Below are 24,875 nucleotides of genomic sequence, written 5' to 3'. Positions count from 1 at the left end.
TGCCTTCAATGCGATTATGTCTCTAAGTCGTGCCTCGACACGTGGGAGCTTAATCGCATCGAGGGTGTTACAAGTTGGTAATCAGAGCCTTCCCCGACCTTAGGAGCCCCATTGCTTGATCGTTTTTAGCGGCCGAGTTGTGTCTAGAAAAATGTTTTGAGTCTTTAGGAATTATATATCGGAGAGTTTAGGAATTCTTTTTACTCCTCAGTCCCTTCGTCACTCTTGCGAGGCATCCTGACATAGAGTTTCGACTCTTCTCTTCTCAAATTTCACTAATTTTTTTTTAGGATCACGCGGGTATCTTGGAATTGTTCCGATGGTTTTATGATGAGAACATTGTCTTGGTGCCTCCTGTCAGGGGTTTTGTGGAAGTGTCCCGGGGAGTTGAGCTCTAAGGTGTTGTCATCATAATTTTATCGTTGCAGTTCTGGAATACCTGAGTTTAGTACGCCGACAACGAAAATCTCTTTTATGCAGTTCGTTGGTGAGATAACCTCGATGCCACCCAGTACTGGGGCGGGAGTTCGGGAGTATTGCCATAACTCGTATAACGGATGCTTTTCGAAGGTTGAGGTACACGATTTCCGAAGGTTTCTTGGTTATGTGTTGACGGATGGATACAGCTTGGATGTAGGTATTGTTAGTTTGGGTGAGATATATTGCTTCCCCTGTATCCCCAACACCAGATTGCATAACCAGAAAGTTTCGGGAGTTTTATAGGTGGGAATTCAAGTAGCTCCTAGAATATCTTTTCAACAGATGCATGATATGAGATTGGGGTTCGACGTCTAGTGGTCCGCCTTTCCACGGTCGTTTTTACAGTGATCTCGTTGTGTCTTAAAGAACCCTTGGCTATGCTGGTTCGGGGACACTTCCTATGTCATGTGCACTGCCTTGTACATGATGGTGTTGTACACTCGAGCCCATGTGGGCCCCACCACGAAAACTTCGGACGGAATCTCTATCATATGTTTGTTCCGGCTTATTCTGCAAGCCAATCCTTTGTTTTGTTTTATTTGTGGTATTCGAGTTGCTTCAAAGTCAAATGTTGATTCCATACCTTCCCCAAATGGCGTTCTCATAGTTCTATGTGAATACTAATCCTTCATAATAGTCAAGATTGTCTTGTCAATCCTTTTCAACCGGTGTGCTTCTCTTCAAGTGGATTCGATCATTTCAACTTCCGCAAGATCAATTATCACTTCTTCTCAACGGTGTTTGTTTCATCCGTCTCCAAGTTGCCTTTGTTTTTCCCGCCCTCCCACCCTTTTACTTCAAGGATTCAGATTTCTTAATCACCATCCATTTTTATTGATGGAAGTCTCTCCATTCTTTTTCCTTCATGTTTTTACCCGGTGGTTCACATGAAGATGCTCTTTTAGTTCGTCATTCCCCACTCATTTTTCATCTCCGGTGGTTTCAAGTTAAGCTTTTTTTTATCATATCCTCTCCTTGTTTCAATGTTTTCTCATGCCGGTGCAATTCTTAATCTTTCACTTCTCGCTATTCTATTGTCCCGGAGTGCTCAAGATATCTCGAAGATTCGTGCTCCCACTCTGCATTCGTTCAAGCTCTTTCGAGGATGTTATCTCATTCAAGTCTTTTAATCCAACCGGTGCATTCTCTCTTTTAAATCTTTTCTACGGTGTTTTCTTTTGAGTGGGCCCTAACCCACAGGTCTTTTTCCAGGATCTTACCTGACTCTTCTTATTCTCCCAGAGGTATCCTCAAATTTATTTTCAAACTTTGACGTAAGAATGAATTATCATCAGTCATATGACTTTCTCCAAGATCTTTCAATTTTTTTTCCATAGTTGGCTCAACCTCTTCGCTTTTGATTCATTCCGGAGTGTCTCAATAATTCATGGTGGTGTCTCTCATCGTCTTTCTTGGATTTTGAAGACCGAAGAAGAGTTTTTCCTCCTTATCTTATCCGTTCTCTCAGAGACTCGTGGTTCTAGCTTATTTCCATCCTCTAATAATTATTTTCGATTGTGAGAATTCTTTTCAACTATCCGGAGCAAATTCAAGAGTCTTATCAATTTCTTATCCGGAATCCATCTTTTCAAATATTATTCATTCTCAGCTTTCAGCTCACGTTCTTCAATTTTACCGGTGCTTCGTGCAAGTGATCTTTAATCAGCTTGTGATCTCTTCGTTCTCATGGGTCTAAATTCTCTCAAGCATCTTCATTCATTTGCTAATTCTTCCCGGTGTCTTCCTTATCTTTTCTTTGTTCATTTTTAATTCTTACCGTGGTTCTTTCAAGATCTCTCTTCCTTGTTCATCATATCAATTCATTTGTTGTTCCAATCCTACCGGTGGTTCGTTCAAGATTTTTCTTCTTTCTTATCATATCAATTCATTCATTGTTTTCCAAATTCCACCGGTGGTTCATGGAAGACCTTTCCAAGTTGACGCTATATCTATCTTAATCCTTTCAATGAGAATAAGTAGTGTGTCGAATCCATTGTTTGTCATCAATTTAATTGGTGAGGGATAAACATAATGTAATTCTTATTCTTGTTTCATCGAGTTTATTCAATTCCTGTTTTCCGGAGTGGCTCATCATACTTTTCTTGGTTTCAAATGCTCATCTTTTCTTTCCCGGAGTTCCAAGCTCTAATTATCATTCCAAAGATCTATCTAAATCTTTACAAGGTTTCACCTTGTATTTTCAACTTATCTTTCTTTTCGTTTGATCATTCTTTTGTTACCGGAGTTTCTTCATGGAGGCTATACATGATGGTTCATCAAGGATTTTATTCCTTCTTGAAGTTTTCATCGAGATTCTTTTAAGGAGCTAAAGTATTCTTCATCTTGCATTCTGAAGTGCAATTCTTTCTACCTTATCATTTGAGGTGGTGTCATGTCATTCTTGACAATTCGAGTTCGTGTTTGATGATTCATATGTTGTCAAGAATGAGGTAGTTAAACCCATCAACTCCTTCGAGCATGAGTTCTTCTCAGTCCAATCAACTTCTTCTTTGGAGTTATCTTGGTATAGATTTCACCTAAAGCCTTCCATTGGGAATGTTGCTATTTGTGGTGCTTATCATTGATCCAAGCTTTCTCCATATCCTTCTCGGTGAAAGAGGTTTTTCGTCTCTTCGTTGATCTCAAACGAGCAATTGTTTTTCGTTAGTGGCAGAATGTCATCTCATAGTCTTGCGATGTTTCCATAAGCCCACTACAATCTTATTCTTTTCGTTGTTGGTTTTCCAACAACTCCGTTATAACCTTCTTGGAAGGGCGCTTTCCAAGTTCATTTGTGGCAGCAATTGTCATTTTCTTCTCCGTTCTTTTCATTCCAATGATCTATCTTCTATTTCTTCTTTCGGAGGCAATGTGATGTTGCTCTCTTCGCTCATCATCTCGAATTGTGAGGATCGTGTTCTTTTCCTTGCTTATCCATTTAACCGGAGTCTCATCCAAGTGCTTTCAATTTGCCAAATTCATGTTCTTTTCCTTCCATGTTCAACCGGAGTGGTGCCCAAATTCTTTCTCTCTCATCTTGTTTTAACCGGAGTGGTTTCGAATTCTATCTTGTCCATTAAACTCTTGATTCGTGTCTTTGCAACCTTCAAGTTCCCGTAATGTTCCTCGTTCCTCTTTTCTAACGGATTATTTGCAATCTCGTTCATCTCTAATTGCTCAACCTCTCAAGGTTCGTGGTTTCACTCATTGGTCGAAGAAGCAACTTAGTTTTACTGCTTATCTTCCTCTTCCGTTTCCCTCCGGTGCCATCCTAGATCTCGGGACGAGATCCTCTCGTAGTGGTGGAGTGTTGTAACGCCCCAAGACCGATGCTTCAGAAGACTTCCAGCTATTCCGAGTTTTGCCATGTGTTTCTTTTGTGCTTGCTCTTTTATTTTTGCATTGCATCATGTCATCATGCCATCATGCCATTTAATTTTTAAAACTCAACTAAATAAATTGTATGGATCTTCGATCCATTTAAATCGAGGGAAGGGTGACTTCTCTTTATAACATACCCTCCCGATATTTAGGGAGCTATAATAAAATATTCCATTGTTTTGGAATCACCTTAACACACTTGCAAAATATCCCAATGCCTTTATTATCTTAATTCTTGGTCTCCAACTCTGCCCATAAATTATTTCATCATTTTCCGGAGCTCCACCAAAAATCCGAACATTTTTGGACCTTCCCAAACCCTCACTTCCGTTCAAACCCATTTGAATTAAATTCAAATGAGTTTGAATTTAAATCTTTCAATCATGCCTCTTTCTATTTTTCTCGGAACAAACTCATTTTTGCGAGTCCGGAAAAAAGTATCCCCTTGCGCATTTTCTTTCCCTAACCCCCTCTTCATTTTCGTTCTCTCTAATGCTTTCTGTTAGAAATATAAGAGAGAGGGAGAAGAGAACCCAGCATGCCATCCAGGCTGGCCCAGCCTCTAAGGCCCGTTCCACAGGCCCAGCTGCTGCGCCTCTAACCCTAGCCCGACCCCCTCGCTCGATCCATCTCTCCCTCGGTCCATCCCCTCGTTCCCTACCAGCGCCGCCACCACACACACACGTCGCCAGGGAGAAGATCCCACGATCCTCCCGCATCTCTCCCTCGATCCATCTCCTCCTCCTCGTTCCCACGCAGCGCTCGATCCCCTCCTCCCTCGTTGCGCCGTCGCAGAGAGAGAGAGGGGAGCGCCACGGCCTCGCCCTTCCTCCTCCTGCATCGAGCGCCCCCGCTCCACCTCGCCCCTGCCGGCCCCGCGCCCGGCCTCCGCAACACCACCTAGAGACCAACTCCGGCGGCCCCGTCGCCTCTGCGCGCGAGCACCGCGCGCCCAACCGCCTCGTCCCGTCCCCGCGGCCGCCGCCCGGATCCAACCTCCTCCACGCGCCAAGTCCCGCGGCCGTTGTCCCTGCATTGTGGCAAGGCCTAGCGACCCCCTGCACATCGAGGCCTCCGTGCACCTCTTGCTCCGTCGCCCGCCTCCCCTGCGACCTGGGCACTCATCCCCGTCTTCCCGGCCTCGTCCGTGCCCCCTAGTTGCCTCTGTCCGCTTCGAGCAGCAGCAGCTCGTCGCTCAGCACCATGGCCACCCGCGCCCTCAAGCTCCTGCGGCAGCCTCACCTTCCTGCGCCACCTTGCCTCGGTCTTTTGACCCCAAGCCACCTCCTCGCATCGCGGTCTTCATCCTTGCTTGGACGCCAAGATCCCCTTCGTTTTGCCAAGTCGCGGCAACGAGGAGCGCCCAAGGACGCCTTCGTGGATAGGCCAAGTTCTGCTTCGAACATGTACGGCTACACGACGACCCGCTGAGATCCCGTGAACGTCTACGAGATGTACCACTACCGTCGCCACGTGAACAACTACTTCCCTCGATGTTTTGAACCGCCCCGAAACGCACGCTTCGAAGGTATAACCACCGAGATGACCGACCGCGATGAGATGCCCTTGCATGTATGAGATGTACGATATGTTTGCACCGTGTCCGATTTGTCGCTCTTTGCCATGCCACCGACACGTGGGAACCCGGTAGTCGGGAGCACCCCACCATCCTTGCATGACATGCTCACGTCACACTTCTCGTTTGCATCGGTAACTCACTTGAGTTATCGGGATCGGAATGTTGCCATGGCACCATTTCCGTTTCACCGTCGTGGCACCTTTTTCCTCCCGCCATGGCGACAAAAGCCTCGTATCGTGCTCATGTCAATGTTTTCATAAAATTGCATAAACTTGTATATGTCATCCGCATCATGATAACAACATTTAAATGTTTAAAATTGTGTTTGCATTAAACTACTAAATGGTATGGGGATTTTCCGAAATTGTTGTTTGTTGTTTCCGGCCTCATTTAAACTTGCTTAAATTGTTAGTTTAATTATGTTTCACCTCTTGCCATGTTTGACAACATTTAATATCGTTGGCTAGCCTAAACGAGATCAAACTAAATAATTGATGTGGTGTTTTGTCAATATGCATCCCGATGCATATTGAGCTCCACTTAATTTGTAGGATTGCTTGTGCATTTTGCCATGCCGTGCCTCATTAAACCGGACATGCATCATACTCGTTTGTGCTTCATGCCATGTTGATGTGTTTGTTGTTTACTATGTTGTTTGCTTCTTTCCGGTGTGCTTCGTCGGGTTGTTTCCGACAACGTCGCGTTTGTGAGGAACCGTTCGTCTACGTCCGTTCGTCTTCTTCATGGACTCGTTCTTCCTCCTTGCGGGGTTTAAGGCAAGATGATCATACCCTCGAAATCACTACTATCTTTGCTATGCTAGTTTGCTCGCTCTTGCTATGCCAATGCTTCGATGCCTACCATTTGCTTATCAGCCTCCCAATTGCCATGTCAAACCTCTAACTCACCATGTCCTAGCAAACCGTTGATTGGCTATGTTACCGCTTGCTCAGCCCCTCTTATAGCGTTGCTAGTTGCAGGTGAAGTTGAAGATTTCTCCATGGTGGACAGGGTTTTGGTTGGGATACCACAATATATCTTATATAATTAATGCATCTATATACTTGGTAAAGGGTGGAAGGCTTGGCCTTTTTCCTGATGTTTTGTTCCACTCTTGCCGCCCTAGTTTCCGTCATACTGGTGTTATGTTCCTGGATTTTGCGTTCCTTACGCGGTTGGGTTATAATGGGAACCCCTTGACAGTTCGCTTTGAGTAAAACTCCTCCAGCAAGGCCCAACATTGACTTTTACCATTTGCCTCACCACCACCTACTTTTCCCTTGGGAGTCGCTCTCTCGAGGGTCATCTTTATTATAGCCCCCCCCCCGGGCCAGTGCTTGTCTAAGTGTTGGTCCGAACCAGAGCCACTTGCAGCGCCACCTCGGGGAAACTCGAGGTCTGGTTTTAGTTGTACGTAGTGTTCATCCGGTGTTGCCCTGAGAACGAGATATGTGCAGCTCCTATCGGGATTGTCTGCGCATCGGGCGGTCTTGCTGGTCTTGTTTTACCATTGTCGAAATGTCTTGTAAACCGGGATTCCGAGTCTGATCGGGTCTTCCTGGGAGAAGGTCTATTCCTTCGTTGATCGCGAGAGCTTGTCATGGGCTAAGTTGGGACACCCCTGCAGGGTATAATCTTTCGAAAGCCGTGCCTGCGGTTATAGGCAGATGGGAATTTGTTAATGTCCGGTTGTAGATAACTTGACACCAGATCCGAAATAAAACGCATCAACTGCGTGTGTAACCGTGATGGTCTCTTTCCGGCGGAGTTCGGGAAGTGAACACGGTTGTTGGAGTTATGCTTGACGTAAGTAGTCCAGGATCACTTCTTGACCATACTTTTATCGACCGTGCTTTGCCTTCTCTTCTCGCTCTCAGTTGCGTATGTTAGCCACCATATATGCTAGTCGCTTGCTGCAGCTCCACCTCATACCTTTACCTTACCCATAAGCTTAAATAGTCTTGATCGCGAGGGTGTGAGATTGCTGAGTCCCTGTGGCTCACAGATACTTCCACAACCAGCTTGTAGGTGCCGATGAGTCCGTGCAGATGACGCAACCAAGCTCAGGAGGGGCTCGATGAAGACCTTGTCCTTTGTGTTTTTTCGTTCTAGTTGATCAGTAGTGGAGCCCAGTTGGGGTCGATCGGGGACCTTTGTCGCATTTGGGGTTCTTCTTTTATTTTGGTTCCGTAGTCGGACCATGAGTGTATTTGATTGATGTAATGTTTATTTATGTAATGGTGTGACGTGGCGATTGTAAGCCAACTATGTATCTCTTTCCCTTATATATTACATGGGTTGTGTGACGATTACCTCACTTGCGACATATGCCTTCAATGCGATTATGTCTCTAAGTCGTGCCTCGACACGTGGGAGCTATAGTCGCATCGAGGGTGTTACAGAACGCCTTGCCGACGAGGTCCATGATGATGAATGATGTCCACAATCTCCGCCGTGTATATCTTCAAGCAGTTCCTTCCCCTGCTCCCTGGAGATGCAGCACAGGGATACATCGTTTGGCCGCTTCCGGTAGAGCTCTCCATCCTTGATGCAGTATGCCGTGGCCTGGCGTGCCACTCGCTCCGCTTCCTCCTCCTTCTTCGGCAGGGTCCCTTGCGTTAGGTAACTCCGGAGCTCCGCGATCCAACATACCTCCTGAGGTTCCATCGTCAGGAGCAGACGCGCTCCTGAGATCGGGCCACAGGCCGGAGCACCTGAGGCAGGTGGCAGGGGGAGCTCCTCCCGGGGCTGAGCCGTGTTCGATAATGACGGCAGGGCTGATGGCTTGAAGAGCCGCTCCTCGAAAACGCCAGGCTCCTAAGGTAACCGCCTGGACGCCCGTTTGGCGATGTCGTCGGCCTCCTGATTGGTGCCACGGGGCACATGCTGCAACTCCAACCCCCAGAACTGCTTCTCCATCTTGCGGACCTCCGCTAGGTAGGCTTCCATGTGCTCATCCTTCGGCTCGTACACCTTATTGGAGAAATTGACAAGGAGCTGCGAATCGCCCTTGATGGTGAGGCGCTTCACCCCCAGGGCAGCCGCGGCCTTCAAGCCCGCTATTAAACCTTCATACTCTGCTATGTTGTTGGAGACCTTTTCACCTTGCTGGAAACAGAGCTGCACGGTGTAATAGAGCTTGTCCTGAGTGGGCAATATAAGCACCGCTCCAGCCCCAGCGCCATGCCTGGAGAACGCCCCATCGAAGTACATGACCCAGCCTTCTGGCGCCTCGCTTCCCGGGGACAGGGACCGATCCTCGTCGGCCTTGAGGCCTGGCGCCTCCGTCCATTCTGCCACAAAATCCGCCAACGCTGCTCCTTTGATGACTCTGGTCGTGATGAATTCGAGCTGAAACGCTTGCAGTTCTATGTTCCACTCAGCGACCCTTCCAGCTGAATTTGGGCTCCTGAGTACTCTCTCCAGGGGGTACGACGAGATGACCTTGATGGGGTGACCCTGAAGATAGTGCCGCAGCTTGCGCGAGGCCATCAGTAGCGTGAGGAGGAGTTTCTAAGGCATGGGGTACCGTGCCCTTGCATCCCGCAGCACCATGCTGACGAAGTACACTGGGTGCTCAACGAGGTGGAGTGCATCAGTGCTGGTGGCTCCCTTCGAAAACTGTGGCGCCTCTTGAGGCAATGAGGCCTCCTGAGGCTGGCCATCTGGAAGAGGGGCCTCTTCCGCCTCTGGTGCGCCCCTCTGCGGTGGCTGATCCTCCTCAGCCGCGATGGCGGTTTCTGTAGGCCGTCCTTGACCCTACTCTGCCTTGTCCTGGGCTGCTGCCGCGGTTTTGATTGGCGCTGCTCTCTGACCGCCACTAAGGCTGCGCTGGCGGAGTAGGGAGTGGCGGCGAGGTAAAGCACCAGGGGCTCTTGAGGGCGCGGAGCCACCATGACCGGTGGGCTGGTCAGGTATCTCTTGAGATCCTGGAACACCTTGTCGGCCTCTTCAGTCCACTCGAAGGGCCCCTTTTTCTTCATTAGCTGGAAGAAGGGTAGTGCTCGTTCTCCCAACTTTGAGATGAAGTGCCCTAGCGCGGTCACGCACCCCGTGAGCTTCTGCATTTCTCTGAGGGTCTTTGGCGGGCTCATGTCTTCCACCGCCTTGACCTTCTCCGGGTTAGCCTCGATGCCTCGGTGGGACACGAGGAAACCCAAGAGCTTGCCCGAGGGGACTCCGAACACACACTTCTCTGGGTTGAGCCGTAGGTTCACTGCGTTGAGGCTCGCGAAGGTTTCCTCCAAGTCTTGTATCAAGGTCCTAGCCTCCCGAGACTTTACCACAATGTCATCAACGTAAGCTTCAACATTCTTCCCGAGCTGCGGGCCCAAGGTGATGTGCATCAGCCGCTGGAAGGTCGCCCCTGTGTTACGCAGCCCGAATGGCATGCATGTGTAGCAGTACACCCCACACGGGGTTAGGAAGGTTGTCTTCTCGACGTCTTCTACCGCCATCTTGATCTGGTGATACCCAGAGAAGGCATCCAAGAAGCATAACAGGTCGCATTCCGCAGTGGAATCGACGATCTGATCGATGCGGGGGAGCGGGAACGGATCTTGCGGGCATGCTTTGTTGAGGTTGGTGAAGTCGACACACATGCGCTCCTTCCCTCCCTTCTTTGGCACAACGACAGGGTTGGCCAGCCAATCCGGGTATCGGACCTCGCGAATGACCCCAGCGGCTTCTAATTTGTGGGTCTCTTGGACGATGAAGGCTTGCTTTTCTGTGGACTACCGCCTGGCCTTCTGCTTCATAGGGCGCACATTGGGGCATATGTTGAGGTGATGCTCGATTACACACCTAGGGATCCCTGCCAACTGGTCAGGCTCCCAAGCGAATACCTTCTTGTTTGCGCACAGGAACCCGACCAGGGCCTTCTCCTGCTCGGGTTCGAGGTGGGCGCCTATGGTGAAGGTGGCGTTGGTGGACCCATCCTCATCGACGGGTATCTGCTTGGTTTCTGCCTTGTCTTGGGTGAACAACTGTTTCTTCTTGGCGGGTGCAGCCCCCTTGGGTCCGGGGGTCTCCAAGTCGGTGGCCTGTGCCAACGCCGCCGTCTTGAAGGCGAGCTTGAGCGCCCGCAGCGCGTCTCCGGTGTCCCCGTGCACAAAGAGGACACCGCTGCTCCCGGGCATCTTCATGAGGTTGTACGCCGGGTGCGTCGTGGCCATGAACTAGGCCAGCGCTGGGTAGCCGAGGATGGCATTGTAGGGGAGGCCGATGGGGGCGATGTCGAAGTCGACCAGCTCCGTGCGGAAGTTGTCGTAGGTGCCGAAGGTTACTGGGAGCCGGATCTGTCCCAAGGAGCTGGACGACTCGCCCCCAACGCGTGAGAAGGGCCGGCTGGGTTGCAGCCGTCCTAGGGGTACGCAGAGGAGGTTGAAGGCCTCGACCGAGAGCATGCTGAGGCCCGCGCCGCCATCAATGAGGGTCCTGGTGACGGCCACGTGGCAGATGGTGGGGGTGCAAAGCATGGGGAGCGCACCCGAGCAGGCCGAGTTGGAGGGGTGGTCCTCCGAGCTGAAGGTCAGGCCGGTCTCGGGCGCCGCCCGGCCCAGGGGTGCCCCCTGCCGCATGGAAGCGGCGCTGACCCGGCGGATGAACGGCTTGACGTGGTGACTTGTAGGCGGCGCCTGCGAGCCGCCCAAGAGGGCCGCGACGACCAGGGGAGTTGGTGCAGCGCGATGGCAGGGGAGAGGTTGCGAGGCTCTATGGGCGCGCGGAGCGCGTGGACGAAGAACCAGCTAGGGTGAGCGAGGGAGTTGCGGTGCGGCCGCCTTGACACACGGACAAATGCTGGGACGATGCTTGCCGCTCGTCCCCCGCCGGGCCGGTGGCGGCGTTGACGGCAGGTGACGGGGAACAGTGAGGACGCCCGCCGACAGGGGCCGTCTGGGTGATGCGGGAAGCGAGCGCGGCCCGACGCTCGGCGCGGGCCTGACGAACGTCAGACATGGGCGTGATGGTCGGAGGAGAACGGGGTGGTGGAAGACGAATCCCGGCGCACCCCTACCTGGCGCGCCAAATGTCGGATTTCGGGTTCCGGCAGACCCTTGAGGTTCAAACACTGGGGTGCGCACGGAGATTTCGTCTCCTACCTACCTGCACCCCTCCGCCTTGCTAGGATCTAAACTATGGAAAGAACAACACAAGAGACACAGGGTTTATACTGGTTCGGGCCACCGTTGTGGTGTAATACCCTACTCCAGTGTGTGGTGTGGTGGATTGCCTCTTGGGCCGATGATGATGAACAATACAAGGAAGAACAGCCTCGTGAGGGTCTGTTCTTGGCTGGGGCGATGAACTGCTGGGAGGAGCTCAGTCGCCTTTCTCTCTCTCTCTCTCTGATCTTCTCTATCCTTCCAAAAACTCGGCCCCCTTTGCTCTGTGGGTGGCTGGTCCTATTTATAGAGGCCCTAGTCCTCTTCCCAAATATCGAGCGGGAAGGGAGCCAACAATGGCGGGCTAATTTGAAGGGGGACAGCTAGTACAAGCTACCCTGACAAAAGCAGTCTTCGCCTACGCAAAGCTTTGGTGATGACACCATCTTGGGCTCCATGGTGACCTCCGTATCATAGTCCTCCTGGTCTTGGTCTCGTTGCACCGAAATGGCAACCTTTGCCTGATGCCTCGGTACTCCGCGGCTGCGCTTGCCCCCCTTGCACCAAAGAGGGAAGGAGGACACTGCGCGGGCTGGTACCCGCCTGGCGCCCTTGGTCGTCATGGCTTGCGTCACGGGCACCTCGTGAGGTACCCCGCCTTGATCTCTCCGCCTCCTCGTGAGCCAGCCTGACGAAGCCGTTCCTGAGGAAGCTCCGCGTCGTCCGCCCCGCGAGGCTTGGCCCCTCGCGAGGGTCTTGGGTTTGTGTTGGTGAAGATGGGCCGCGCTGGGCCCCCTTTTGAGCCACGTCGCAGGCCGCAAGTAGGCAAGTCTGGGGACCCCCGTTCCCAGAACGCCGACAATAGCTGCATATTTCGATTACGAGATATGGCAGATGGATGTCAAGACGGCTTTCCTTCATGGAAATTTAATTGAGGACGTGTATATGATACAGCCTGAGGGTTTTGTCGATTCGACTAGCACCACTAAGGTATGCAAGCTCAAGAGATCCATTTATGGGTTGAGGCAAGCATCTCGGAGCTGGAACATTCATTTTGACGAGGTCGTCACTGGTTTTGGCTTCATCAAAAGCGAAGAGGACTCTTGTTTATACAAGAAGTTAAGTGGGAGCTCGATAGTGTTTTTGATCTTGTATGTAGATGACATACTATTGATCGGAAATGATATTTCGATGCTGAACTCGGTCAAGGAGTCATTGAATGGCAAGTTTTCAATGAAGGACCTTGGTGAGGCAATGTACATTTTAGGCATTAAGATCTATAGAGATAGATCAAGGAGGCTGCTCGGCTTAAGCCAGAGCACATACATCGATAAAGTGTTGAAGCGGTTCAACATGAGTGAGGCAAAGAAAGGGTTCTTGCCACTCTCACATGGTATAAGGCTAAGCGAGACTCAGAGTCCTTCGACATCTGATGAGCGAAGAAGGATGAGTAGGATTCCATATGCCTTGGCAATCGGATCCATCATGTATGCCATGATATGTACGCGGCCCGGTGTTGCTTTTGCAATAAGCCTAACAAGTAAATACCAGGCCAACCCAGGTGAGAGTCACTGGGCAGCGGTAAAGACTATTTTGAAGTACCTGAAAAGGACTAAAGAGATGTTCCTAGTTTATGGAGGTGAGGAAGAGCTCGACGTAAGGGGTTACGCCGATGCTAGTTTCCAAACCGACAGAGATGATTGTCGATCACAGTCCAGATTCGTGTACGTCATGAACGGAGAAGCAGTGAGCTGGATGAGTTCCAAGCAAGATACGGTGGCTGATTCTACTACAAAAGCCGAATACATTGCGGCTTGTGAAGCTGCAAAGGAAGGTGTTTGGATCCGGAACTTTCTGGATGATCTTGGTATTTTCCCAGCCTCGGTAAAACTGTTGGACCTTTATTGTGATAATTCTGGTGCCATCGCACAAGCCAAGGAGCCGAGGAATCACCACAAGGTCAGACACATAGATCGGAAATATCACCTGATACGAACGATCGTAAAGAGTGGTGATGTAGAGTTATGCAAAATTCACACGGATGCAAATGTTGCGGATCCGTTGACTAAGCCGCTTCCACAACCGAAGCACGAGGGGGACGTTAGAGCTATGGGCATTCGATGTCTATTTGATTGACTCTAGTGCAAGTGGGAGACTGTTGGAGATATGCCCTAGAGGCAATCATGTATGATGATATTTCCTATGTGTTTATGAATAAAGATAGTCCTTGGACATTATCAATGATGTGTATCAGCAAGTACATGACTTGTTTGTGGGACTATGCATTGTATGATGACTGTCCTAAAAGGTCCCTAGTCTAAAGGGCTGTGTGGACGCACAGCCAACTAGACTAGCATATGACACGGTCGATGGCTTGGTCTCACTAGCCATGGAGCATTGGATGCTAACCGAATAATATGGACTTGGAAGGATCTGGTTGGATTCAACGTAGTCGGATCCGAGTCGAGATAAGGTCCGAGTCGGACAGACCCAACTATGAGACGCATCGATATATATGTCATTTGTGAGTCTCTAGTACAACATATGTTCTATGTCCTAAGACCTGAGCTGACGCATGTACTCGGGATGGTGACAGACTTGCTTTGGGCCGACCAAATGCTACTCCGTGACTGGGTAGTTACAAAGGTAGGTTTCAGGCTTGTCCAGACCCATGCTGCGAGACTTGGTCGAGCAAGATGGGATTTGCCCCTCCGACCAGGAGAGATATACTCTGGGCCCCTCGTGTGATCCGACCAGGATAAGCATGGCCATGCGACAAGGATTATGAGATAATACGGATAGTGGTCGGCATCACTGGAATGAGAAAGAGGTTGGGCTAGCACAAGGATGACAGACTCGCCTTGATCTCGACAACATATATCGTGTGGCAAAAGGAATGGAAGTATGATGTACAGGTTCGCTAACCAGCTTCATAGTCTGCTTGGTGTTTGGCATGCCTTGCTAGAGGTCGCTACCAACCATGCAGTTCGGAGTTGATCCGAACTACGACCAAGCCGACTTGAACCTAAGGGGTTGCGCGCTTAAGGGAAGGAACCTACGAGGTCGGATCTGAGGACACTGGTCGGATGTGATCCAAACTATATTCGGATTGTGGTCGAGTAGACTTATGGGCTTTAGGGTCTGTGCGAGGCCCAAGTGTTGAGCCCGTGACGGACGCCTATATATATAGTGGAGGTGCCGCACACTCACGGGGTTGATCACTCCGGCGCTGCCACTAGGGTTTGCATGTGTTGCGAATAGACACCTCCACTCGCCATCGGTTGTGTGATCGGACCTAGCAGTCCGCCGCACGACGTTCCTCCTGCACGCGCGGATACCGTTAGAGGCGGTGCACTTGCGCCGCTCCGGCAAACCTGTACATGGGAACCGACCACCGGTTGTACGAGGGAGATCGGACGAGGAGGAGACGATCAATGTGGACGCGATGCCCAAACTCTTCTTCCGCTGCACGGCACTGCGCGTCTAGTGGTAACGAACTGTGATCCATCTCCCGTAGCATGTTCTTGGTTGTTCTGCGTGTAGGAAATTTTAATTTGCAGTTGACGCACCCTACAGTAGATACCAATAGTTATTGCACGTGTTGCAAGGTGTGAAGTTGAGTAAAGACTCAAAACCCGACCACGGTAGAAAATAGAAAGAGAATGAAAAGTCATTCCCTATGCCTCAGTCATAGGTTCTATAAAATATGCTATGCTGTGTACCAAACCTATTGTGTACCTCACCATAAGTTTGGCAAGAGGGTACAATAGTGATCCAGGAGTGGATCACTGGACAGCGATCAAAAATTATCCTTAGTGGAATAAGGAAATTTTTCTCGGCTATGGAGGTGACAAAGAGTTCGTCGTAAAGAGTTACGTCGATGCAAGCTTTGACACCGATCTGGATGACTCTAAGTCTCGATCTAGATGACATTCCACCCGCAGAAATAGAATAAATAGATGTTACTATTAAACTTGCTAATAGAGACACCATATCACACTACAAAAAAAGACACATCCATGACATTTTGGGCCGAACTAATTTTTTTCCTGTCATACTTATGACACTTCTATGAAGATAATTGTGACAAAACCCGGTATCATCATAGATGTGGTGGGGTCGTACTTCTATGACAAAAAATCATGACAGAAAATGGGCTTTTCATCCTAGGCGGGCCGGAGACGCGGCTGCATGACATTCTTTGGGCCGTCCATGATGGAAAAAACCGTGGTAGAAGCGAGGGCGAGGAAAATATCGGGGTGTTCCCGGTTACAGTGGGTGGTCGGGGCCGAGCGATGCGCGCTTCTCTCATACACGCACGCGTGTGGGTGCGAGGCGTTGGGATCTAACTAAACCCGAGCGAGGCGTTGGGCTCTAATTCAACCCGAGCGATTGCACTGCAGGCTACGCATTACTGAACCCGAGCGATCAATCGATGGCTGTTAACTGAACCCGATCGAGCGATTCCTTCACTACTGCTGCTAACTGAAGCTGATCGATGTTGCCTCTGGTTGAACAGTGAGGATTGCTGGGGAGGTTTGGATGAACAGTTCCCGATGGGGTGGATGAACAGGACCCCGTGGTGTTGCCTCTGGATGAACAGGACCCCGATCGATCGAGCCGGTTGGGGCTAGATGAACAGGACCCCATGGAGGGCATGATGAACAGGACCACCACGTGGAGGGCTGGATGAATAGTAGATGGTGGAGGGCTGGATGAACAGTAGCCCGTGGATAGGGCTGGTTGAACAGTAGCCGGTGGAGTAGCACGCGGTGGAGGCTGAATGAACTGGAGCCCGTGGATGAACAGTCACAGGTGGAGGCTGGAGGAGGTCGACGGTGCATGAACAGTAGCCCGTGGAGGCTGGACGGGGTCGACGGTGGAGATGAACAGTATCCCGTGGAGTCCCGTTTTGCGGTACACCACACCCCTCCCGATGAACAGGACCCCATTTCGACCGTAGCGCTCCAACACAAGTCTGTTTCCTCCATTTTGCGGTACGCCACACCCCTCCCGATCAATAGGACCCCCGTTTCGACCATAGGAGGTCCATTTCCTCCGTTTTGTGGTATGCCGGACCCCTCTCGATGAACAGGATCCTGTTTGAATGTGGCCGGTCGAACACAAGGCCGTTTCCTCCGTTCTGCGGTACGCCAGGCCTCGTTTCCATCGGCTGTTCCGTCCAAGCCCTCCCGATGAACACGACGACGCATTCCGTTCCGAACCAGCCGGTTGGCTCCCCATGAACACGACGACGACACAGTTTTTCCGTTCGGACCCAGTCATGTACACGAGCCCTGGCCGTACGTATGCGCGAGTAGGCATTCGAGACCCTGCCCGTATGTACGTACGTGGACGTATTTTCTTTCTTGCACACTGGCCGCTGTACGTACGTGTACATGCTATGTGCACGCCTCTACTACAACACGTGCATGCCTCTACATCGACCAGTATGTACATACACATTCGCGACCAGAATGACAACGCTACGTACGCTTCGACCAGGTAGGTCCCGACTGTCAGGCACTTCCTTGCGTGCGAAGATGTAGCTGGTGGGTCCTAGCAGTCAGGGGGCGAATCATTTTTTTTTGCCCGGACGCACTTCCTTGCGTGCGAAGATGTAGCTGGTGGGTCCCAGCAGTCAGGGGGAACATTTTTTCACGAAATACGGTGGCTCATCCTGTGGGTCCCCGCTGTCAGGTGGAGGAATAATTATTTTGCGCGTAATAAGGAGGCACTTCCTTGCTGCGGCCGTGGACCCAGCTGTCAGCCTCTCCACGTACAGTCCATGTCCGATGGAAGCCGTTCTTTGACCACGTTGACCATGCTGCGCCGAGAGCACCAGGGCGGTGGATGACGGCGAGGCCTAGGAAGGGGACGATGCAGAGCCGAGGAAGACGCGGCAGCGGAAGCCCGCGCGGAGAGGAGTACGAGGGTTCACTGGTTTGGCTGCGGTGTGAGGCTGCCGTCGCCGTAGGGCCTGGCCAGCGGTGGGAGTAGTACGGGGCGGTGAGGCCTCCATGGCAGCACAGCCGGCCACGGGAGGCAAGAGCATGCGGCATGACCGGCGCTGCTTTGGGCGACTGGAGCAAGAAGACCAGAGGTTGAAGAAGCACTACGGCCATTGGATGGACATCATACGGTCACTGGAGCTAGAAGCGTTCATATTGACTAAGTTGACAAAGCACTCCGTCCCCGTCAACTTAGTAGGCCCACAAGTCAGCCACCCACCAAGGTGGGTCCCAACTAGCAGGGGGGTATTCATTTTTTTGTGCATAATAAGGAGGCACTTCCGATGGGTCCGAGCTGACAATGGGGGGAACATTTTTTTTGTGAAATACGGTGGCCCGTCCGGTGGGTCCCAGCAGTCAGGGGGAAACGTTTTTTCGCCAAATACGGTGGCCCGTCCGGTGGGTCCCTGCTGTTAGGTGGAGGAATAATTATTTTCCGCGTAATAAGGAGGCACTTCCTCGCGACTGCCGTGGACCCAGCTGTCAGCCTCTCCATGTACAGTACTCTTCTGATGGAAGTCGTTCCTTGACCACGTTGACCACGCCATGCCGAGAGCACCAGGGTGGTGGACGACGGTGAGGCCTACGAAGGGGATGACGCGGAGCCGAGGAAGACGCGACAGTGGATGCCCACGCGTAGAGGAGTATGAGGGTTCACTGGTTCGCTGTGGTGTGAGGCTACCGTCTAAAGGAAATATGCCCTAGAGGCAATAATAAAGTTATTATTTATTTCCTTATTTCATGATAAATGTTTATTATTCATGCTAGAATTGTATTAACCGGAAACATAATACATGTGTGAATACATAGACAAACATAGTATCACTAGTATGCCTCTACTTGACTAGCTCGTTAATCAAAGATGGTTAGGTTTCCTAACCATAGACATGAGTTGTCATTTGATTAATGGGATCACATCATTAGGAGAATGATGTGATTGATTTGACCCATTCTATTAGCTTAGCACTTGATCGTTTAGTATGTTGCTATTGCTTTCTTCATGACTTATACATGTTCCTATGACTATGAGATTATGCAACTCCCGTTTACTAGAGGAACACTTTGTGTTCTACCAAATGTCACAACGTAACTGGGTGATTATAAAGGTGCTCTACAGGTGTCTCCGAAGGTACTTGTTGAGTTGGCGTATTTCGAGATTAGGATTTGTCACTCCGATTGTCAGAGAGGTATCTCTGGGCCCACTCCTGTAATGCACATCACTATAAGCCTTGCAAGCATTGTAACTAATGAGTTAGTTGCGGGATGATGTATTATAGAACGAGTAAAGAGACTTGCTGGTAACGAGATTGAACTAGGTATTGAGATATGGACGACCGAATCTCGGGCAAGTAACATACCGATGACAAAGGGAACAACGTATGTTGTTATGCGGTTTGACCGATAAAGATCTTCGTAGAATATGTAGGAGCCAATATGAGCATCTAGGTTCCTCTATTGGTTATTGACCAGAGACATGTCTCGGTCATGTCTAAATAGTTCTCGAACCCGTAGGGTCCGCACGCTTAAAGTTTGGTGACGATCGGTATTATGAGTTTTTGTGTTTTGATGTTCCGAAGGTAGTTCGGAGTCCCGGATATGATCACGGACATGACGAGGAGTCTCGAAATGGTTGAGACGTAAAGATAGATACATTGGACGACTATATTCGAACACCAGAAGTGTTTCGAGTGGTTTCGGATAAAAACCGGAGTACCGGGGGGTTACCAAAACCCCCCGGGGAGTTAATTGGGCCTCATGGGCCTTAGTGGGAGAAGAGGAGGGGCGGCCAAGGGAGCCGCGCTCCCCCTCCCCCTCTAGTCCGAATTGGACAAGGAGGGGGGCGACGCCCCCCTTTTTCCTTCTCCTCCTCTCTCCCTTCCTTCCCTCTCCTACTCCAACAAGGAAAAGGAGGAGTCCTACTCCCGGTGGGAGTAGGACTCCCCCCTTGGCGCGCCCTCCTCCTGGCCGGCCGCCTCCCCCCTTGCTACTTTATATACGGGGGCAGGGAGAACCCTAGAACACACAAGTTGATCAGTTGATCTATTCCAGCCGTGTGCGGTGCCCCCTCCACCATATTCCACCTCGGTTATATCGTAGCAGTGCTTAGGCGAAGCCCTGCATCGGTAGCAACATCATCACCATCATCACGCCGTCGTGCTGACGAAACTCTCCTGTGAAGCTTTGCTGGATCGGAGCTCGCAGGACATCATCGAGTTGAACGTGTGCAGAACTCGGAGGTGTCGTGCGTTCGGTACTTGGATCGGTCGGATCGTGAAGACGTACGACTACATCAACCGTGTTGTGCTAACGCTTCCGCATTCGGTCTATGAGGGTACGTGGACACACTCTCCCCTCTTGTTGCTATGCATCACCATGATCCTATGTGTGCGTAGGAAATTTTTTGATATTACTTCATTCCCCCAACACCCTCGCCGCAGAATAAAAGGGGGTGTGGGTGAGTAGAGGGATGGCCTGGCCAGCGATGGGAGTAGTAGGGGCGGTGAGGCCTCTGCTGCATCGCAGCCGGCCACGGGAGGTAGGAGCACGAGGCACGACCGGCGCTGGTTTGGGCGGCTGGAGCAAGAAGACCAGAGGTTGAAGAAGCACTACGGTCGTTGGATGGACATCGTACAGTCACTGCAGCTAGAATCGTGCATATTGACTAAGTTGACAAAGCCCTCCGTCCCCGTCAACTTAGTAGGCCCACAAGTCAGCCTACCACTATACTGGGTCCCAGATAGCAGGGGGAGTATTCATTTTTTTGTGCGTAATAAGGAGGCACTTCCTTGCGTTCGAAGATATAGCTGGTGGGTCCAAGCTGTCAGCGGCGGTAATGTTTTTTCGCGAAATACAGAGGCCCTTTTGGTGGGTCCCAGATGTCAGGTAGAGGAATCATTATTTTGCGCGTAATAAGGAGGCATTTCCTTGCGTGCGGCCGTGGACCCAGCTGTCAGCCTCTCCACGTATAGTCCACTTCAGATGCATGTTGGTTGTTGACCATGTTGACCAGGCTGCGCCGAGAGCACCAGGGCGGTGGACAACGGTGAGGCCTAGGAAGGGAACGACATGGAGGCAGGGAAGACTCGGAAGTTGTTTCCCACGCTGAGGGGAGTATGACTGTACGAGGGTTTACTGGTTTGTCTGCCGTCGCCGGAGAATAACAGTAGGTGTGGGTGAGTAGAGGGATGGCTAGGCCAGCGATGGGAGTACGATGGGGCGGTGAGGCCTGCGCGGCAGCACAGCTAGCTGCGGGGAGGAGAGAGTAGGCAGTCCCACCGGCGCTTGTTTGAGTGGCTGGAGCAGGAAGAGCAGAGATTGAAGAAGCACGACAACCGTTGGATGGACATCCAACAGTCACTGCTTATGCATCAACCTTTTTTTAGGAAAGCCTCAAATCTATGGAAAACATCATACAGCCCATCTGCCATTATTTCTAATAATTTATAGCCCATTTGCTAATTATTAAGGGTTTTTTGGATCCCATATTCTTTTTGTTAGCATTACAGCCCATATTGTGGCCCCAGTTAAAAAATTATACGAAATTTTGCATATCTCGGTGCGGTCCGAACTGTTTTTAATCCCGAAATTTCGAGTCACATTCAAACTTATTTTAAAAATAAATATATATCAATATAAAATCCAACAAATTGTCCACGCATAAAAATCAATGCAATTTAAAATCTCAAAATGAAAAAAAGAAATTTGAAACTAACTGTCGGTTTGATGTGTTTTAAAAATGTACAACCCATTTCTCATTACTGATAGGCCATTTTCTCGGCCAGCCGAATGAATCTCTCCTCGTCTTGAAAGATTTGCATCCCAACAGGCCTGACAAAGCGACTTACTTGGCAAATCACAAAAAAACTGGGTTGTGGCCATGGACCGAGCTGCGGCCGTGGACCCAGCTGTCAGCCTCTCCACGTACAGTACTCTTTCGATGGAAGTCGGTCGTTGACCACATTGACCATGCCGCGCCGAGAGCACCAAGGCGGTGGACGACGGCGGGGCCTAGGAAGGGGACGACGCGGAGCCAGGGAAGACGCAACTGTGGATGCCCATGCGGAGAGGAGTACAAGGGTTCACTGGTTCGGCTGCGGTGTGAGGCTGCCGTCGTGATACGTCCATTTTGCATCATGCTTTTATATCGATATTTATTGCATTATGGGCTGTTATTACACATTATGTCACAATACTTATGCCTATTCTCTCTTATTTTACAAGGTTTACATAAAGAGGGAGAATGCCGGCAGCTGGGATTCTGGGCTGGAAAAGGAGCAAATATTAGAGACCTATTCTGCATAGCTCCAAAAGTCCTGGAACTTCACGGAAGATGTTTTCCAAATATACAAAAAATACTGAGAGCAAGAACTTCACCAGGGGGCCACACCCTGCCCACGAGGGTGGGGGGCGCCCCCCCTACCTCGTGGGCCCCCTGGTGGCCCTCCGGTGGCCATCTTCTGCTATATGGAGTCTTTCGATGGGAAAAAAATCATAAGCCATCTTCTCGGATGAAACTCCGCCGCCATGAGGCGGAACCTTGGCGGAACCAATCTAGGGCTCTGGTGGAGCTATTCTGCCGGGGAAACTTCCCTCCTGGAGGGGGAAATCATCGCCATCATCATCACCAACGCTCCTCTCATTGGGAGAGGGCAATCTCCATCAACATCTTCACAGCACCATCTCCTCTCAAAACCCTAGTTCATCTCTTGTATTCAATTCTTGTCTCCAAGTCCGGGATTGGTGCTAGTAGGTTGCTAGTAGTGTTAATTACTCCTTGTAGTTGATGCTAGTTGGTTTATTTGGTGGAAGGTCATATGTTCAGATCCTATATGCATATTAATACCTGAGGGAGTCCTGGATTAGGGGGTCTCCGGACAGCCAGACTATATCCTTTGGCCGGACTGTTGGACTATGAAGATACAAGATTGAAGACTTTGTCTCGTGTCCGGATAGGACTCTACTTGGCGTGGAAGGCAAGCTAGGCAATACGGATATGTATATCTCCTCCTTTGTAACCGACCTTGTGTAACCCTAGCCCCCTCTGGTGTCTATATAAACCGGAGGGTTTTAGTCCGTAGGACAACAGACAATCATACCATAGGCTAGCTTCCAGAGTTTAGCCTCTCCGATCTCATGGTAGATCAACTCCTGTAATACTCATATCATTAAGAATAAATCAAGTAGGACGTAGGGTTGTACCTCCATCAAGAGGGCCTGAACCTAGGTAAAACATCGTGTCCCCTGCCTCCTGTTACCATCCGCCTTAGACGCACAGTTCGGGACCCCCTACCTGAGATTCGCCGGTTTTGACACCGACATTGGTGCTTTCATTGAGAGTTCCTCTATGTCGTCGTCGTTAGGCTTGATGGCTCCTACTATCATCGATAGTGATGCAATCCAGGGTGAGACTTTTCTCCCCGGACAGATCTTTGTGTTCGGCAGCTTCGCACTGCGGGCCAACTCGCTTGGCCATGTGGAGCAGATCGAAAGTTATGCCCCTGGCCACCCGGTCAGGTTTGGAAGCTTAAATTACACGGCCGATATCCGTGGACTTGATATTCGACGGGTTCGAGCCCCTGCCTTGTGCGCCATGCGATCACGATGAGTACGATTTCGCTCTACCATCGGACCGTATTCGGGAGATCGCACTGGCAGCCGCTCCGAACCTCAATTCGGAGCTAGTTGCGCCATCCATGGACGGGTGGATAGACCCCATCACGGAGGCTGTATCCTCAGCGCCGATAGAGCCGAATATCGACCTTACCCTTCATGAGAGCCGTGTTGCCAAACTGTCGGATCCTTCTCCGGCCACGGACTCCGAACCGCCTGCGCCCGTTCCTATCGAATCCGGTTGGGCGCCGATCATGGAGTTTACCTCCGTGGATATTTTTCAGCACTCGCCCTTCGGCGACATACTTAACTCATTAAGGTCTCTCTCCTTGTCAGGAGGATCCTGGCCGAACTATGTCCGGCAGGATTGGGATGCGGATGACGAAGAAATTTGCCGCCCACCCACCACCCACTTAGTAGCCACTGTCAACGACTTAACCGACATGCTCGACTTCGACTCCGAAGACATCGACGGTATGGACGACGATGCGGGAGACGAAGAGGAACCACTGCCCACAGGGCACTGGACAACCTCCTCATCATACGATATATACATGGTGGACACACCCAAAGAAGGCAATGGAGACGAGACAACGGAGGATGACCCCTCCAAGAAGCAACCCAAGCGTCCGCGTCAGCGGCGCCGCTCTAAGTCCCGCCAAGGCAAAAGCGGTGATACCGGCACAGGAGATAATAGCACTCCGGACAGTGCTGAAGACGGCAACAATCCCCTCCAGCAAGATTTAGGGCAAGAGGATGGAGAAGCCAGCCCTCCAGAGAGAGCGGAAGATGGAGAGGCGGAGGATGATAATTACATGCCTCCCTCCGAAGACGAGGCAAGCCTCGACGATGACGAATTCGTCGTGCCTGAGGATCCCATCGAACAAGAGCGCTTCAAGCGCCGGCTTATAGCTACGGCAAATAGCCTAAGAAAAAGCAGCAGCAGCTTCAAGCTGATCAAGATTTGCTAGCTGACACATGGACTGAAGTCCTGGCGGCCGAGGAATATAAACTCGAATGCCCCTCCAAGAGTTACCCAAAGTGCAGGTTGCTACCCCGACTGGAGGAGGAAGCACCGAAACCCACATCCCCGGTGTATGACGCGGCTGATTGGCCACCTCGTGGCCGCGACAGAGAGGCATTCCAGCCAAAAACCCAGCCCGCACCCCGATGCCATTCAAACAAAAAGGCATGGGGAAATACACCAGACCTGCAAGATGTATTGGAGGACAAAGCAAAACACGCAAGATCGGTCTACGGATCACGAGGGCGCGCCACTATGCGAGACGATAATCGTCACGCTGGATACAGTAAAAGTAAGTCCGGTCGGGCCGAACACAGCGGGCAAGACTCATTTGAGCTGCGTCGTGATATAGCCCAGTACAGAGGTGCCGCACACCCCCTATGCTTCACAGACGAAGTAATGGATCATCAAATCCCAGAGGGTTTCAAACCCGTAAATATTGAATCATACGACGGCACAACAGATCCTGCGGTATGGATCGAGGATTTGCTCCTGCACATCCACATGGCCCGCGGTGATGACCTACACGCCATCAAATACCTCCCACTCAAACTCAAAGGACCAGCTCGGCATTGGCTCAACAGCTTGCCAGTAGAGTCCATTGGCTGTTGGGAAGATCTGGCAGCCGCATTCCTCGACAACTTTCAGGCCACTTATGTGCGACCACCAGATGCCGATGACTTGAG

This window comes from Triticum aestivum, chromosome 4A (assembly GCF_018294505.1).
Source record: "Triticum aestivum cultivar Chinese Spring chromosome 4A, IWGSC CS RefSeq v2.1, whole genome shotgun sequence".
Classification (NCBI taxonomy): Eukaryota; Viridiplantae; Streptophyta; class Magnoliopsida; order Poales; family Poaceae; genus Triticum; species Triticum aestivum.
Note: the sequence above shows the minus strand (reverse complement) of the source record.